The 8,038-nt window shown below is 35.0% G+C and overlaps 1 pseudogene; it reads left to right on the forward strand.

Annotated features, from left to right (window-relative positions):
- The first annotated feature begins 6,435 nt into the window (after positions 1 to 6,435).
- On the forward strand, positions 6,436 to 7,383 carry LOC121987630 (annotated as a pseudogene).
- The last annotated feature ends 655 nt before the right edge of the window (positions 7,384 to 8,038 follow it).

Below are 8,038 nucleotides of genomic sequence, written 5' to 3' on the forward strand. Positions count from 1 at the left end.
AGATGAGAATAATAAAATCTATTGTTCATTAATATTTGCACTAAGGACAATACAATATATAATGTTTAAAAGTACTTGGTCAAATAACTAATTAACAAATAACAAAATTATTCTAAGAATAATTCTGAGAATAATTATAACAGAATTATTAGAATAATCCAAATACTAATATGATTTGATTTGATAATTTGATCCGGTCAATTTGGATAATTCTGTTATATCTCTTTTACCCCCCGACAAACTCAGCGGGAGATCTCTGACGTTGAGTTTGCTTGCTAATTTGTTGAAACGTTGTCTGGATAGTGGCTTAGTAAAGATGTCAGTGATTTGATCTTCAACAGAAATATAAGAGACGGATAATTGCTGAGTTGCCACACGTTCACGAACAAAATGAAAATCAATTTTCACATGTTTTGTACGAGCATGAAAGATTGGATTTGCTGTAAGATATGTTGCTCCAATATTGTCGCACCAAATTTTTGGTGCAATATTTGATGCAAGATGAAGTTCAGAGAGAAGTGATTGAAGCCAAATAATTTCTGACGTTGTATTTGTTATAGCTTTATATTCTGCCTCAGTGCTTGAACGAGATACCATAGGTTGCTTTTTCGAATTCCATGAGATAAGATTTCGTCCAAGAAATATTACATATCCACTAGTAGAGCGTCTATCTTCAGGAGAACTTGCCCAATCCGCATCACTATATGCATGTAAAACACGAGATGATTGGCGATATAAAAGAAGACCATGTAGAATAGTGCCTTTGAGATAGCGAAGTATTCTTTTTACATTATCCCAATTTTGTTCGGTTGGAGCATGCATAAATTGGCAAGCACGATTTACGGCAAAAGTAATATCAGGACATGTGATAGTGACATATTGTAAGGCTCCAACAATACTTCGATAAATTTGTGGATCAGATAGAGCAGGAGAGGATGAAGTTGGAGAGTTGTTTATAGCAATTGGCGTAGAGACCGGACGTGCTCCATCCATTTTGGCTTTTTGAAGAAGTCCAATAATGTATTTGCTCTGAGAGAGAAGATAGCCATCCTCATGTGGAATAAGCTCAATACCAAGAAAAAAACGAGCAATATCCAAATCTCTAGTAGGAAATTCTTGATTGAGAAGACTTAATAAAGTTGTGATACCCTTGTGATCATTGCCTGTTATCAGAATGTCATCCACATAAATAAGAAAAAATATCATATTTTCATCATTATATTTGTGAAATAGAGACGAGTCAGTCTTTGATCCAGAAAATCCTTGAGCTTGTAACTAATTAGATAGTCGATGAAACCATGCACGAATAGCTTGTCGAAGACCATATAAGGATTTCTTGAGTTGGCAAACATGAGAAGGAAATTGTGGATGAATGAAACCAGGTGGTTGCTCCATAAATATAGTTTCCTCAAGATGACCATGGAGAAATGCATTTGAAATATCCAATTGTCGTACAAGCCAATTAGAACTAACATCTATTGATTATAATAGTCTGACAGATGTAATTTTGATGACTGGGCTGAAAGTGTCATTAAAGTCAATACCTGGCTGTTGACTAAATCCTTTAGCTACAAGTCGAGCTTTGTATCTTTCAAGAGAACCATCAGCTCGATGGTTAAGACGGAATACCCATTTAGAGCCCACAACATTCATTGAGGGAGTGCGCGGAACTAGAGTCCATGTTCCATTGCGAAGAAGTGCATCAAATTCTGTAGCCATTGCACTACACCAGTTTGGATCCTTGTTTGCTTGTGTAAAACAGGTTAGTTCAATAGATTTGGAAGAAACCACTAGAGCTCGTGGAAGGGGATATCGAGTTGCATTTGGTGGGCAACGCTCATAAATATCACTAATGGGAAGCATGCGACGTGGAGCATTATCATCTGAATCACTTGTTGATGACGACGAGGAAGTAGGCTGACATGGTGATGTAGATGACGGACTTGCATTATCCGAGGAACCAGAGAGCATATTATCTTCGATCGGCGAGACTTCTAAGATTGGAGCAGTAACCGGAGGTGATTCTGATGGTATAGGAGAGTTATTAGAGAGCTCCGGAGCAGGACCTAGAATTCCATCACTTCTGATAATATTAGGTGGCATTAAGAATGTGCCACTTGTATCTGGAGGAGAGATTGAAGAAGCTACCGAAAAAGGGAATAAAGACTCATCAAAAGTAACATGTCGTGAAATATAAATTCGTCCTGTTGGTATATGCAAGCAACGATAACCATGGTGCAAATTGCTATAACAAAAAAAAACACATTGTAGTGAACGAGAGTCAAATTTGTGTTTAGAATAGGGGCGTAACCATGGATAACATGCGCAACCAAAAATTCGAAAGAAAGTGTAATCAGGGGTTTGATTATAAAGTTTTTCAAAAGGACATTTATGATTGAGCAATGGTGTAGGAAGGCGATTTATGAGATATACTGCAGTGCTAATAGCTTCATCCCAAAATTTGCGCGGAACTGATGCATGATGAAGAAGAGCTAAGGCAGTTTCAATTATATGTCTATGTTTTCTCTCAGCAGAGCCATTTTGTTCTGGAGTGTGAGGACAAGAAACTCGATGAACAATTCCACAAGAGACAAAATGACGATGGAGAGCTTGATATTCGCCTCCCCAATCAGAATGAAAAGAGAGTATTTTACGATTAAAAGATCGTTCAACTTGAATTTGAAAATTACAAAATATATCAAATAAATCAGATTTCCTTCTCATAGGATAAAGCCAAGTATATTTACTAAAATGATCAATGAATGTAACATAATATTGGAAACCTTGATTAGACAAAATAGGTGCAGGGCCCCAAACATCAGAATGGATTATTTCAAGTGGAAAATTAGAAACATGATCAGATAAAGAGAAAGGTAGCTTATGACTTTTAGATTCCATGCAGGCCCTACATGAATAAGATGGAGAGGAGGTAATAGAAGTAGGTAAACCATACCTATTGATGATTGACTGAACAATACGAAGGGAAGGATGACCAAGTCGAGCATGTCAAGCTGGTTTATTTGTGCGTTCACCAACAAAAGCTTTGATTGAAGAACTCTGAAGACAATAGAGGCCATTTTTGATTCTCCCATAAAACACAATAGCATTTGTTCCTCTATCCTTTATAAGATAATGATTATGATGAAATTTAAAAATGACATTGTTATCAAGACAAAATTGGCGTGTAGAAAGTAAATTTTTAGTGATAGATGGAACATGAAAGACATTGCGCATGTGAAAAGTTCGATTAGATAAATGAACATATGTGTTTCCAAGATTAGCAATTTGCAAACCTGAACCATCGCCTACTTGCACCGTTTCTGAGCCATAATATGGCATTACGTCTGTAAGAATATTATAATCTGATGTGACATGATGAGTTGCTCCAGTGTCAATATACCAATCAGTAGATGAAAACTCTGGGTTTTTACCACAAGTAGGCACAGACGAAAGAACTTTAGGATATACTTGTGAAATAGATGGTTGTCTTGAGGATGTAGGACCACCAATGAAATTTGAATCAAATGGACTAGGACATTGAATACCAAAATGTCCAATTCCAAGACAAATTTGACATTTTACCCTAGACCAATCAAGTCTTTTAGGGCATATATTTCCAGTATGACCAACGATGTGACAAATTTGACATCGATCTGGACTTTGCTTTTGTCCTCTTTGATGTCGTCGAGTATTTGACATCTAAAGTAAAAAATAACTTGTCCGGTGGTAGTGGAAAAAAAAAGAGATTAAGGAAGAGGAAAGAGAAGCAAAGGGGTTGGCAGCGGAAGAAAATAAGTATTTTTCGTTTGTTCTGAAAAATAGAGAAGAATAAGAAAATTAAAACACGTAGGAGAAAATAAGAGGCTTGAGGGAAAAATTTAAAATTCGCCGTTTATACGATCTCCGCCTTAAGAAATTGAGGGAAGATAAAAAAGAGAGAGAGAGATGGCTCTGATACCATGTAAGAAGAAGAATAGGGAGAGAGGAAGGAATAAGATGAGAATAATAAAATCTATTGTTCATTAATATTTGTACTAAGAACAATACAATATATAATGTTTAAAAGTACTTGGTCAAATAACTAATTAACAAATAACAGAATTATTCTAAGAATAATTCTAAGAATAATTATAACATAATTATTAGAATAATTCAAATACTAATATGATTTGATTTGATAATTTGATCCGGTCAATTTGGATAATTCTGTTATATCTCTTTTAGACTGAATGTAGACTCCGCTCCGCTCTGCAACATAAGAAACGTCAGTGCTGAGCTAGGGAAGGGATCCCCGGTGTTGGTCCTCGGGCGCTCAAGCCAGTCACCGAAAAGTTGGAAAGAAACAGAGTAACAGCAAACACAGGCGTGAATAATGAATAACGCGTACCTCCGTCAGTGTTTGGATCCCCCTTTATATAGTGCCCTGGTGGGCGACGTGCATGCTTCCCAAGGCATGGACACGCTTCCCCAATCATCCTATGAAAGCACATGTTAAAAAAGTGTCTCTGACATTATACCTTAATAAGACATGCAAATATCTGATGAGATAGTGGAACCTTCCGCCGTACGATCCGCCTGTTGACCATGCTTTATGTCGGCGATACTATCTCCCAAAAGGATCTTTAAGGGATACACTGATGATCCCGCTGCTTAGCCGAGCAGGATAGCCGCTCGGCTGGGAACTCCTCCGCTCGATCGGCCTCAGTTGCTCTTCCTTACGGTAATTGGGTACAATGGCTTGTCTCCTCCTGACCGGACAAGCGAACTGGTCTGCTTAACATTCCGTCGATCCGCATTGAGCGCCTGACGATCTTGCTATAGTGCTCCCACCAACCGACCGTTCTACTCGGACAAGCTGTTTGTTGGTCGATTGCGTCACGCCCGATCGGTCGATTGCGTCACTGGGCATAAAGTTATGCCCGGTGATTTCTATTCACCTCTCAAAATCCCCCACAATGGGGGATATTTGAGAGGAGGGATATTTGGAGAAATATCTCCTCCAAATATCCCCATTGGAGATGCCCTTAAACATAGGTTATTAAATTGATTTAATTTTAAAGTTTTAAAAATGAATTAAGTTAAATAGATTAATTTTTTTAAAAATAGTAATAAAATTAAATTTTTTATATTAGACCAAATAATTTTTTATTAAACTTTTTAAATATTTTAAAATTTGATTAATTCAATTTTCAATATAATTTGATTTGTTTAATTTTGATAACAAAATTTGATTAGTTCAATTGGTTTAAAAATAATTTAATTTATTTGATTTCGAATTATTTGATTCACTTAGATTCTAATTGAATGCTTAACCTATACACATGAAGTGTTGTAGCTCTCCTGACAACTTCTCCTTAGTCCTTCCTATCTTTGTATATGCAAGTAGAAAAGAGACCAGAAAAAAAAAAGGAAAAAAATATGATAAATCAAGATTTTTTAATTACTTTAATCCTATGTCAATTAAAAAAAGTTAAAAAATATTAGAGTATCAAACCACTTGTCTCTTTGTAATTGAATCTCCTCTTTTTTTTTTAATACTCTAAATTTCACGTGAGATTTCAGCTAAAACATCTTGAACAAGAGCTCATTAGCAAATGTAGCATGACCAAAAGTAAATAGACACCAACATTATTCAAGGGGGTTGGTTAGTGGGACCCATCCGGGAGTCCTCTTTTGAGGCCGCATTACCTATGCATGAAGAAATAATGTCAGATATCACGATTGAAGGCAACCTCCATAATTTTTTTTTAAGTATGCTTAAGGTTCTTGTTAATAATTTAATTTTTTTTCATACACAAAGTGAATTTTTTCATTCTCTCAATAAGTATTTCTTAGCGATGATTTAATTCATATAGATCAATTCTCTTGGGGCAATGCCAACAAGTGCTAGAATAATTTTGATTAACATCTGAGTAATTTTAACTAATGTCATAGTAATTTTATTTATTAGAGCAATTTTGACTATGATAATATATTATAATACAATGAAAAATATTTTTGAGATGAAAAATTAAGATGAGACGTTATTTTAATATTTTTTTTAATATAAAGATACTAAAATTAAAAGATTTTTTTTTTTTGTCTAAAAATTATTATTGATTTATTAGATTGATTACAATTGATTGTTCTTTAATTACAAGATTTTAATAAATTACAAATTTAGGTAAAAATTTTTAAATGATTTGTTAAGAAATTTTGTATGATTAAAGTAAATTTTAAGTTTATATGGTATTTATATCACCATCCGTATTTTACAAAATATTTTTTTCTTCTTCTAAATTTATGAATTATAATGATAAAGTTGTACTATTTCAAAATACTAATTAGACTTTTTCACGGCAATAACTGCCCCCCTCGATCATTATATAAAGCTATGCCCCAACTGCCATTATGGTTCAATCGACTCTTTAATCTTCTTGGTCGGTTGGTTCGAATCCTCTTCTCCCTCGTTTAGAGTTTCTGTCTCCTCGAACGATCGCTTTCTCCGTTCGCCGATTGCCATGGACAAGAAGAAGATCACCCTGTTGAGCTCCGATGGCGAGACGTTTGAGGTGGACGCTGCGGTGGCCATGGTGTCCAAGACCATCGAGCACATGGTCGAGTTCGACTGTGCAGGGGACACGATCCCCCTCCCCAACGTCACCTCCAGGATCCTTGTCAAGGTCATTAGTATTGCCAGAAGCACGTTCTCGATGATCCTGCCAAGTCTTCCGACGACAAGGCAGAACTCAAGTCTTGGGATGACAATTTCGTTAAAGTCGACCAAGCCACCCTATTCGAACTTATGTTGGTGAGATTCGATATTTTTCGTATCCTTTTCCCCCTTCAAATTTATTCGTTCCCTAATTATCTTTTTATTCGGTTAAGAATTTTGTTGTTGGCTAACTTTTTTCCTCATAATTTTTGTTTGATAATTCTGGAAAACAATTTAACTCTTTGGAGTTGGTTTACTGTCGTCAAAAGTTAAGGTTGTTCAATTTAGTGTTGGAATTAGTGGAATTTTTGGATTATTGTGAAATTATATATGACGGATTTGAGAAAGGGGGAGACAGAGGAGAAGGGGCTATTGAAGGCTCATTAATTTAAAAAGTAATTATTGGTGTTGTTTTACGAGCGTGAAAGTTGTCATCCAACGCTCTTATTGTAATTTTGTTTCTTATGATTTCTAAAGATTTATTTTGTATTGATAGTATATTCTGGTGTATTCAGGCTGCAAATTACATGGACATTAAGGGGCTGCTGGATTTGTTATGCCAAAGTGTAGCTGATATGATTACGGGAAAGTCTCCTGAAGAGATTCGTAAGACGTTCAACATCAAGAACAACTTCACCCCTGAAGAAGAGGAAAAAGTTCGTAGGGAGAGTCAATGGGCGTTCGAATAACTCTTGGGCGCCGACACATCTGCTCTATCTTTTAAACTCTTTAATGATTGCATTAGTTGATAAAAAATCTTCGTATTCAATTTGCTGAAACTTATTTATATTCATCTAATAGTAAAATATATTATTGGGAGTTTATATTTCATATATATATATATATATATATATATATATATATATATAGCGCTGATATCCTGCGCGACGGCACAGTGTGCGACTGTGCGCGTCGCGCAGGATTTCAGCGTTTTTTTTTCTTTTTAATTTTTTTTAAAAAATTTTGAATTAATAAAATAATTAAAATATTTTTAAAAAATTTAATTTTTAGGGTTCATGTTTTGGGTTATAGTATCGAAGCTATTTTTTTTATTTTACCTCTAGAGTTCAGGTTTTAGGTTATAGTATCAAAGCTATTTAGGGTTCAGGCTTTGGGTAATAATATCAAAGCCATTTTTTTTTAGATTTTACCTCTAGGGTTCAGGCTTTGGGTTATAGTATCAAAGCAATTTTGTTTTTAATACCATTAAAACATCAACTGTTTTTACTCCAAAATCTTCTATATATAAAGTAAAAAAAAAAAATAATCCAACGCACGAAACTCCCATCATATCATTGTTTTATCCTATTTTTTACAAAAGACTATTTCCAAGATTCGAATTCG

The sequence above is a fragment of the Zingiber officinale genome, chromosome 5B (assembly GCF_018446385.1).
Source record: "Zingiber officinale cultivar Zhangliang chromosome 5B, Zo_v1.1, whole genome shotgun sequence".
Taxonomy (NCBI): Eukaryota; Viridiplantae; Streptophyta; class Magnoliopsida; order Zingiberales; family Zingiberaceae; genus Zingiber; species Zingiber officinale.